We start from the raw sequence: 9,828 nt of genomic DNA, 5'->3' as shown, positions 1-9,828 counted from the left end.
CTGTTTAGTATGAAAGGAGCATTAGTGTAGTCAGTGTAATCGATGAGAACATATCTGTGGCCTGTGTTGAACCTGCACAGCTATTGTTGCTCGGAGCAGCAAGAAACTCCTAGAAGAAGCGCTGCCTACGCATCGGTGGATATTTGAAACCTATTTTGCATTGTTCCGCACGGCTAAGAGGTTTCTCAATCCTCGATAACTATGTTGTAATGGTAGTTATACGTAAGAGTGCAGTACCTGCTTCATAAACGCACCAGTGCGAATGCAGCGCTTACTTATATATAAAATCACGTTGGGGTAGTAGAGAATTCAGAAATGCACGTAGTGCGGAACCATTGCTACTTCAAAGAAGAAGTTTCGAGCTTTTGCCGCCGCAAGAGTTCAACGTATGCCATTCAGGGATACCAAAACTGCCTCTGTAATAAAACGACTGTCGTAACACCGAACAAGCTTCAATTAGTGGAACACATTACTATTTTATCACTGATTTTAATAAATGAAGTACTTGTGATGCATTACAAGAGGACCAACGTCCGATATTCGCAGTTCTCGCGTGTGCTGCGGCTTTTCATGCACATAGGAGATGCTATGGGACAGATAGTTTGCAAAAGTGTAGTTAGGAGCGTGAACATGCGAAGCCATGATCACAGAAACTGTGGACGATGGGTCCTATGGGCTACGCATGTTTCAAATCGATGAGAGAGTGTCAGCCCGCCTGAATGAGGATGCAGAACGAAACAACATATAATTTTCTCATGATCCGATATTTACCGAACAGAGTGGAAACAATACAAACAAAAATGAACCCTCAGTAACGCATATCAATCAGATGTGCACGACTCTATCCCAAGTGCAAAAAAAGATGTGCAGTAGCTACAGCGATAAAGCTGGTAACCTTATCTCTCTTCGGAGATAACGGCACTCAGTGTTTGCTTACGCATGTGCATAAAAGCAACCCAAATTGCAGACTTTGCCGCTATCTTGGCAGAGAATGACCAAAAGACGCGAGGTCACTTTAGTGACGTTATATTAATGCTCATTTCGTCTCTGCTTAAAGCATCTTTCAATCTGACAAGCATATGTTCTTTGGCAGGAAGTCGGAATTTCATATACAGTAAAACCCAACTATATAAAACTGTGCTAAATCGAATTATCCTTTATATCGAACTGTTTTCGAACACTACAACGTTTTAACGTCTATTTATAGAAAGATTTACAACTACATCAAACAAAAATAGCCGGAATATATGATATATCGAACATCGGGCCGTGTAAAACATCCCAAGAAGTTGGCTTTCCCTCAGAGGAGGTTGGCTTTTTCTCACGCAAGGGGACTTTCCCGCACGCATACGCGAGAGTGAGCGGTGTGATTAGGAGTGCCGTACCGATACTGCAATGTCTCACCTACAAGCACAGGTCGGCAAACTCACTCATGAGTCGACTCATTCAGACTCACTCAGACTCAGATCGGGCCGCGAGTCCGAGCCTGAGTGAGTCCGGCTCCGGCTGAGTAATATTTTGGCAAGTTTGAGTCGGAGTGAGTCCAGTTGAAGACAATATTAATGAGTCTGAGTCTGAGTGAGTCCAGTTGAGGAGAATATTGGTGAGCCTGAGCCCGAGTGAGCCTTAAGCTCAAAATATATTTCTTGACTGAGCCCGAGTGAGCTCCACCTTTTTTTGCCGAGTTATGGTCCTATCTACTCATCTTCAGCATTACTACCAACCTTATATCGTCTTACGTATATGCTCAAGTCTATTCACGCATATCTCAGCACACTAGCATTCATGCACCACCTCAATATTTATTGATCAGAGGCGAGAGTTAGAGGAAGGCGTGGCATGACCTCCCCCCGCAAACTCTTTCATGGGAAGTTCTTGATAAAACTCTCTTGTGTGAGCCACGTATTTCATAAAATTCTCCTTACTGGATTGATATATGATAATGAATATATATGATATATGATGATAATCTCGTATTTGGTGGTACAAGGTAAAAAGGCGTATCGTAGATTGCCGATTATGTGAGTATTGGCGTTAAAGAGAATTGACACCATGATCGGAAAAGCTAATTTTACGCCAACGGACTTATGAGTCGACTCACTCAGGCTCACTCAAACTCAGGTGAAGCCGTGAGACTGAGCCTGAGTGAATCCGGCTTAGTAATATGTCTGTGAGTTTGAATGTGAGTGTGTCCGGTTGAGCATAAGTTTAGTGAGTCTGAGCCTGAGTGAGTCCGGCTGATGAAAATTTTGCTGAGTCTGAGTCCGAGTGAGCCCTCAGAACAAAATCCATTTCCTGAGTGAGTGCGAGTGAGCTCAAATTTTTTGGCCGACCTATGCCTACAAGCAGTGTTGTAGCCGTCACCGAAAAAAAGTATCTAAATACGTTACTCGTTACGCTAACAAAATAGGAACGCGTTACCGTCCTACGTTACCAACGAAAAAAAGGTCACGCGTTGCCGTTACCGTTACAGAAAAAAAGTAACGCATGTTACTTGTGCTGTTACTTAATGGTCAGAAATTTTAATCAGTGCGTCGTCGCTGCGGGAACGTACTGTAACAACTTTATAAAGCTCATGTTTATATTTGACATAAAAGTTCTAGCCCAGACAACAATTTTACCGGAAATACTGATTTAACGAGAATAGTTTGGACAAATGTGCCATACCTTACTCAAGTAGCCTAAAGGTGACTGTGCAGTGACACGTGATGGTTTGTAACTCTGTGCCAGACGGTGAAGCCATTTTTCTTAATGTGACATTAAATACAAGGTGATCATTTAATCATCAACGCTCTCCGCAATGAAAACATCACCAAACTTTCAATGAACTTGCAGTAAATATATATAACGGCGTGCTTCTACTAGCAAGATTGACACGCAAATTTTGTAACCATGAAGAAATGCTTAAATGACATAATTCAGAAGAAAAAGCATTTGCGCACATAAAAGCTTTCTTTTTCACTTTAACGTGCATAATTACCGCAAAGACTGAGAGTGTTTATGTGAAGGTGTTGAAGATCAGCCTCGTTCGCTCAATAAATGGGTAACTATAGAAGCGTACACCCGCCGTTTCTGATATAAAGAAGCAAATTTCATTTCAAAAACAAAGTTGGTCATCAGTGCTGCAGCATTGCACGGAGAACTTCATAATAACTACAACTTGTTGAAGAACTTAAGCAACAGCTGCATCACAAAGCTGTCCTCGGACAGCTTGCCTCGCTGCTTTAATGAGTACGTCGCACCTTCGCTAAATAGGCGCTCGGTGGACTCATTGAATTATATTCTCAACGCCCGGCGGGTCAGCAGGAGTCCGCCGCTGCGAAAAGAGAACGTAGGGCCGGGCTCTGTGAAAGTGGCGAGACGAAGTTTTGCGGAATAGTCCAGGGATAACTGGAATAAAAAATTCGGCAGATCCCACGTACCATGGGAGTCGATGTTATGCGAAGCATGCCGCGGGTAGGTGACTGTGGCGTAACTTTTTTACTGAGCGACACGTTACAAAATGACGCTAAATATTTGTATATATTTTATACGCACACATCTATATGTTGAAGAGCTGCATATGTGTTATATAAGCAGTTGTTTACGGTTGGGTAACGCTGGCAATGACAACGTGGGTATTACCAACACCACAAGGGGTAAGCTGATATGTAGTGCTTATACGTGTCCCGAGAACGCACGCGCGTTTCACGAACCCGTGTGCATGTGTGCAAGAAGTTCTTGACAGTTCTTGAACAAGGGCATCATCACCGTGATCAGTGAGCACCAGCAGCTGGTCATGAATTGTTATAGAATCCGGTCGTGACCGTGGTGAAGAGGGGTCCATATGTATTGAAGTATGTGGTATAGTAGAGCTGTTGGGAATTCGTAGATGCCTCGGTCATTTCGTCGACGAATTGTCTGTCGACAAAGCCGGCGACATGTCGGAACCTGCAGTCACTTTTGGCGTTGGTAAGGTATAGGCCGTCGAGGCTGGTAGGCCTGGATAGTGCTACGTGGACCAAAATCAGTGGATGGCGCTTGTCGTATTCGTAGACTACCTGGGCGTATGTCGCCTACGTAGCCTAGAGTACAAATGGCTGTCAATCAATATGACATTATTCTCGGTCAGCATGAGGCCATCGTCCAGCCTCTTAAGAAATGAAGAGAACACTTCGTCGTTCTGGTGGACGAAGTGCACTTTACGATGTGGTGATGTGGATATCATATGTAACTTTCGTTAATGTATTCCTCCGGGGTCGAGCAATGCTTCAATATAGCTTGCTGAATCATAGGAATACAGACGTAATGTTTATTAGACTGCTATAAAAGCGGAGCCAACACTGGAACTACAGACGTCAATCTGATATGACGCCCGTATCGTAGAAGTACACATCGTAGGAGTATCACGTAGTGTTTATTGCTTTCTTGTAAAATTAGATAGCCAGCACCACAACCACAATTGACGTAGCACCGCTATTACGCGTGCGTAGGCTGTTTTTGCAAACCAATTCATAGACCTGGCGTGGCTCAGTGGTAGAATACCTGATTGCCACGCAGAATGCTTGGGTTCGATTCCTGCTGGGATCCTAATTTTCATTATTTTCATTAGTTGTGTCAACGCTGCCGATGTTGGTTTTACGTAACTCTCTAGCATTTAAGTTACCAATGTCTGTTCTCGCCGTTCCTGGGTAGACATAAACTGTCAATCACCTGTGGCGCATACCCGTACACCGCGGCCCGTGGTAAACGGGTATGTGCCACACGTGTCTAGCGGAAAGGGTTTGACGACGTACGCGACAGGATTTTAAAGTTATTTATGTCATGACCCGGCAGTCATATTCGTCAAATCCTCTTACCCTTCCATGCGAAGTTTGGTCTATACCAAGTTAAGGAGGCGATCATGAGAGCGCCCAGACGTAGGCGGCTAGATAGATAGATAGATAGATAGATAGATAGATAGATAGATAGATACGTAGATAGAAACGCTCAAAGTGCCAGAGGTTCGCTAAGAAATGCTTCGCATTTAAAAGTAAGGAGTAATGTGACACCTCATGTTACCGAAAAATGTTAAGGTAAGTACGTTACCCGTTACAGTTCCGAAATAGTAACGACAACGTTACTAAGTGACCGAAAACAGTAACGCGTTACCGGTAACGCCGTTTCTTGTAACGCGTTACCGCCAACACTGCCTACAAGTCGCCCCTGCATACAACCCCCTCTGCCAAACTACCAACCGCGCAAAACTAGGAACTCAAAAAATAAAATCTCTCTTGCTTTAAGCCGCCCTCCTTTTATTACAATGAAAAAGTTCCCCCACTGCCAAACTACAAACCGCCCAAAAATAGCAACTAAAAAAATTTTCCTGTGTGCTGTTTTAAGCCGGCTTCCTTGCATTATTGTGAAGAAGTTCCGTGAAGCCAACTTGCACACTGAAATTTGCATGGATAACACGGAAAGTTCTGTAAAAGTTTTATGTCGAATTATACGTCGACCGCGAAGCTACTCAACGGCATGACGATGAGGTTGTTGACAACAAAGATCCCCCAACGACGTACAATGAACTTTGCAAGAACTTTTATCTGAGGAGGCGAAAGTATCCGCCACCGCACAGTAAACTGAACAGGCCTCAGGCGTTGACGCTCAGACTCCTGCAGGTCGGGGCATATCCCAGTCCCGCACTCTTGCACAAAATTTACCCAGAAATTCAGACGTGAAACACATGCGCGCTTTGCTCAGACTTCGCCAGCTTAGATCATATGCTCTGGCGGTCCCCTGCGTTACGGGTTCAAAACGTTACATCGTCAAAGTGGGATGCTGCGCTACGCAGTACGTATTTCAGGACGCAGCTATGGGCAGTCCAACGGGCCCACGACGTGGCGGACAGGTTAGGCCTATCTGTCGCGACGTGGGAGCGGCCCGCTGCGCGCTTGTTCACGCCCTGACGGACCTAAATAAAGTTTTACCATACCATACCATATACGATCAATCGAACTCATTCCCGTTTTTTAGCGAGTTCAATATATGCGGGTTCAATATATGTGGGTTCGACTGCACAACGTTATGTATGCTGTGTACAAAAATGTTTCCAATGCTGGCAGGATATGCGCTTGCCACGTTACTCTGAATTAACCAATTTGTATAGCTTCTGTAAACGCTCCCGTGTAGAATAAACCTCGTCTACCTCCGACATTACTGCTCATCTTTTAAGATTACGCGAAGTGCAATCAATGTATCGAACAACAGCACTTTCTTTGCTCTAGCAGTACTACCACTGTTTCTCTTTCATGCGTTTTTGTACTTCATGCTCCAGGCTTCCGAGGCCGATGCGAGCAGAGGCAACTGGACACCAGAATCTGCAAGGCACTTCGCCTCATCAATCTTATGTCCGCCTTTTTGTCACAGGATTTCACAAGCGAATTTCAGAAAAAAGGTTGCACGTTTAACGGGTTTGTAAAGAGCGAAAAGAAACGGTAGGACGGGCTTATCGCCTCCTCGGTCAGTAACTGCACCAGAACTCTCGTGGTGAATAGTACAGTCCGAAGTCTAAAATTCTTCCGAAATTCTCTGGGGGCAATTCATCCGTAAACACCAAAGGGCAACTCTTCTCTGAACCAGGTTATACTTTCAGAAACCACCGAGTCAAAACTACAAAATTCTTTGTTCAAAAAAATTTAAATATCATGTACAAATCTTGCATTTTCAGGATATCGGAGTTATTTTTCAGGTGTTCATGGAGAACTCTGTCAGTCACATAAGCCAATACATTAGCCACTACGCATGACCTTTGGTTTTAAGTTTGCAATATTTATAACCACTGTCACCTGAGTGAAGGTAACAATAAGACGTTCTGAAAACGAGGCGAAAACAGCGCACACTTGATGAGGACGGACAGAGGGAACACAGGGCGCAGAAGGTGACTAACGTTCAGAAAGTTGCTCACAAGTCGAGCCTGACTCGTTTCGAAATCAAATTTATCCAAACCTGTCAATGCAATCAGCAACACATTTCATCAAGTCATTCTAGAGGTGAATATAGTGTAGGTCTGCAAGGTACCTTTTCCAGCATCTGCGTGAAACAGGTCTCTACGCTTATATTTAAATAATAGGTCATATGCCATGTGTAAACCAAAGTTAAAGAATTAGATAACATTAATTTCATCTGCCGCACGCAATGCGCACAAGATGTCGTCACTGGTCAATAACATTTATTTATACATGAGATGTTGAATAGGTGAAGATTGAACCATTTGCACAGGCACTGCTTCAATAAAGTGCGATCGCAAAACACCTGAGTCCCGAACTGAGCCATACATTGTGTGACCAGGGCGGCTCTAGAAGCAACTGCAAACTTTGCTCAAAAGGGCACGATCGTGAGCACTGGCGCGCCCGCTATCTCGACAGATATCAGGAGACGGCTCGCAAACTGAATTGCTTTGTTCTCAATTCTTACATCGCGGTTACAGGACTGACAGCAGCGAAACCGCTTCGGTTCCTGGAGGGGCCGTATTTCCTTAAACCACCGTTTTGTTGAGTTTCGCGCGATGGGATCCAAAAAGTTAGTTGCCAGGCTTACTTCCATTTTTTTCCTATCGTATTGATTGCTTAGCCTTTGCGGCGAAACTGATTTTTTTTTTTGCTTCCTCAACAATATCATCGGCGGACCTCACGAAGGTTATATATTGTATAATACGACTGATCCGAGGAATTTATCGCACTAGGCTTATTCCCGTGTACTCTAAGATGTCAGTGCACGTTAAAAAACACCAGATGGTCAAAATTTCCGAAACTCTCCAGTATGGACTGCGTCATAATTACATCGTGATGCTGGCAAGTGAAACCCCACATATTATTGTGATAATCGCCCTGGGAGAAGGATCGAAATATGTAACATTTAAATCAACTACAAAAATTATAGCAGAAGCCATATGTCGATATTTACTAGTCCTATTCTATGCGTATATGATTGTTTTGTTGATTGTCTATTAAAGTACCTAATTGCGCAGAGGAGGGATGACAGAGGAGGTGGGGAGTTCACACACCCGATATTAACTTGTGTGTGTGTGTGTGTGTGGACACATGTATGCATACAAACACTGTACACGTTTCGAGGGTTTGAACACGACATCTGCCGGATGATTCGCGCCTCATGTGCAGCGTGGGCCCGTTACTGATAACATCCTGGTATCAAAATCAGTTGATGGTGATGATTAAAAAGATTACATGATGATAATATGCAAAGGAGATCCCAAAGTCATAGACTGCAATGGGACCTCCTTTACGAACTATACATAAAAAATTGGTTGCAGCACTTAATACACAATGAACAATTAGCTGCTTTTCAGCATTTACTATAACTAAGGAATAGAAAGTGTGCAAATAACATGTCGTATAAAAATCGTTGTCGGAGAACAAAGTTATAAATTAATAAACAATGGGAGTGACATGAAATATCAAGCATCAATGCGAAGGCTGCAGGTTCAGTGCCTGCCGGCGGCAAGTTGTCTTTTCGTCTCCTTTGCTTGCTCTACATCTATATCACAAATACTACAATACACTTAAAACAGTGCAATTAACCTCCCCTATACTTTCCTTAGCTTCATTATCTATTGGTTTTCATTAAGGCTGTGTCAAACAAAGACACGAGCCCTCGAAATCCCCTTCCTTAATCCAAAGCATAATTAGGAAATACATGCTCAACACTGCAGAATGTATTATATATCGTGTGATGTATATATAATAAGTTCGATAAAAAAATAGTTTTGACAGGGGCGTTGAACAGCAATACATTCATGACTGCGTAAATTGCATGGCTGCATAGATTACTAAGATTGTCAACTTGCCGCACTTGTTTGCACTTATTGTTTTACCAGTCGAGCAGGCTCAATAGGACTCGAATAATCCCATGTTTGATCTCCCTGAACAGATTTTAACATGTTTATATTTTTAGTTTAGACCTTAATAAATGCAAGCCCCCCTCCACGCCTTTACTTTATTTCTCAGTAAAGAAGGACCTTCTAGCTAACTTCTGATTTTGTGTATGCGTGTTCTTTCTTTTTTTCTTCCGTACTTACAAATACGCCCAGGACACAGTAAACTACAGTAGCAACAGATGCCATCCTCCTGCAGTGTGCATAATATAGGTTGATGAAGACGACGATGGCGACGTAAAACGACATTCTAAAATAGCAGTTTTACGTCGAATTCACGGGACCGCCTCTCTCCTTTAGTTTGAAAAATCGGTGAGCCCGCCTAACACACGGAGTGAAGGTTTGTGATAAAAAAAGATAAAAATGAAAAAAAAGCTTGCGTCGGCCGGGAATCGAACCCGGGTCAACTGCTTGGAAGGCAGCTATGCTAACCACTATACCACCGACGCACCACGCACACAGCGGCATTCGTTCCTATTTTTGTCCGTGTCAGACCATCCGCCCGGAGCAAAGCAGCCGGCGAGCGGGAAGCGACCAGGTCCTTGACCGAGCGTGAACCGGCTCCAGTAGCACATATATCAAAGTGGCGGTCTTTTTAAAAGGCGGCTTTCGCCATCCATTCTCCGATTGTTCAAGAGATTGCAAATAGCGTTGCATTGTGTGAACCTTTTAAACCCAAAAGCCTTCGACGCCTCATCAAACGCGAAAAGGGACCGTCGGCGTGGGCGTCAACACGAGCGACGCAAGGAATCATAATCCCGTGATGACGTCACCTTATGGCGTCATCATGAAGTCACAAGTCGCCACATTTCATGATGTCATTATGAAGTCTCCATGACATCCCTATGACGTCACATAACGTGAAGTATTATGATGACGTCATCAGGTGACGTTGCTTGGTCAAAGGTGGACCGATCCCG

The 9,828-nt window shown here is 43.7% G+C and overlaps 1 non-coding gene across 1 annotated transcript; it reads right to left on the bottom strand.

Moving 5' to 3' along the window:
• Positions 1-9,285: 9,285 nt before the first annotated feature.
• On the bottom strand, positions 9,286-9,357 carry Trnag-ucc (transfer RNA glycine (anticodon UCC)). The gene has a single exon. It is a non-coding gene; the product is annotated as a tRNA-Gly (tRNA).
• Positions 9,358-9,828: the final 471 nt, after the last annotated feature.

This window comes from Rhipicephalus sanguineus, chromosome 8, assembly GCF_013339695.2.
Source record: "Rhipicephalus sanguineus isolate Rsan-2018 chromosome 8, BIME_Rsan_1.4, whole genome shotgun sequence".
NCBI classification, from domain to species: Eukaryota; Metazoa; Arthropoda; class Arachnida; order Ixodida; family Ixodidae; genus Rhipicephalus; species Rhipicephalus sanguineus.
The sequence above is the reverse complement of the archived record's forward strand: the minus strand, read 5'-3'. Positions and strand labels throughout refer to the sequence as shown.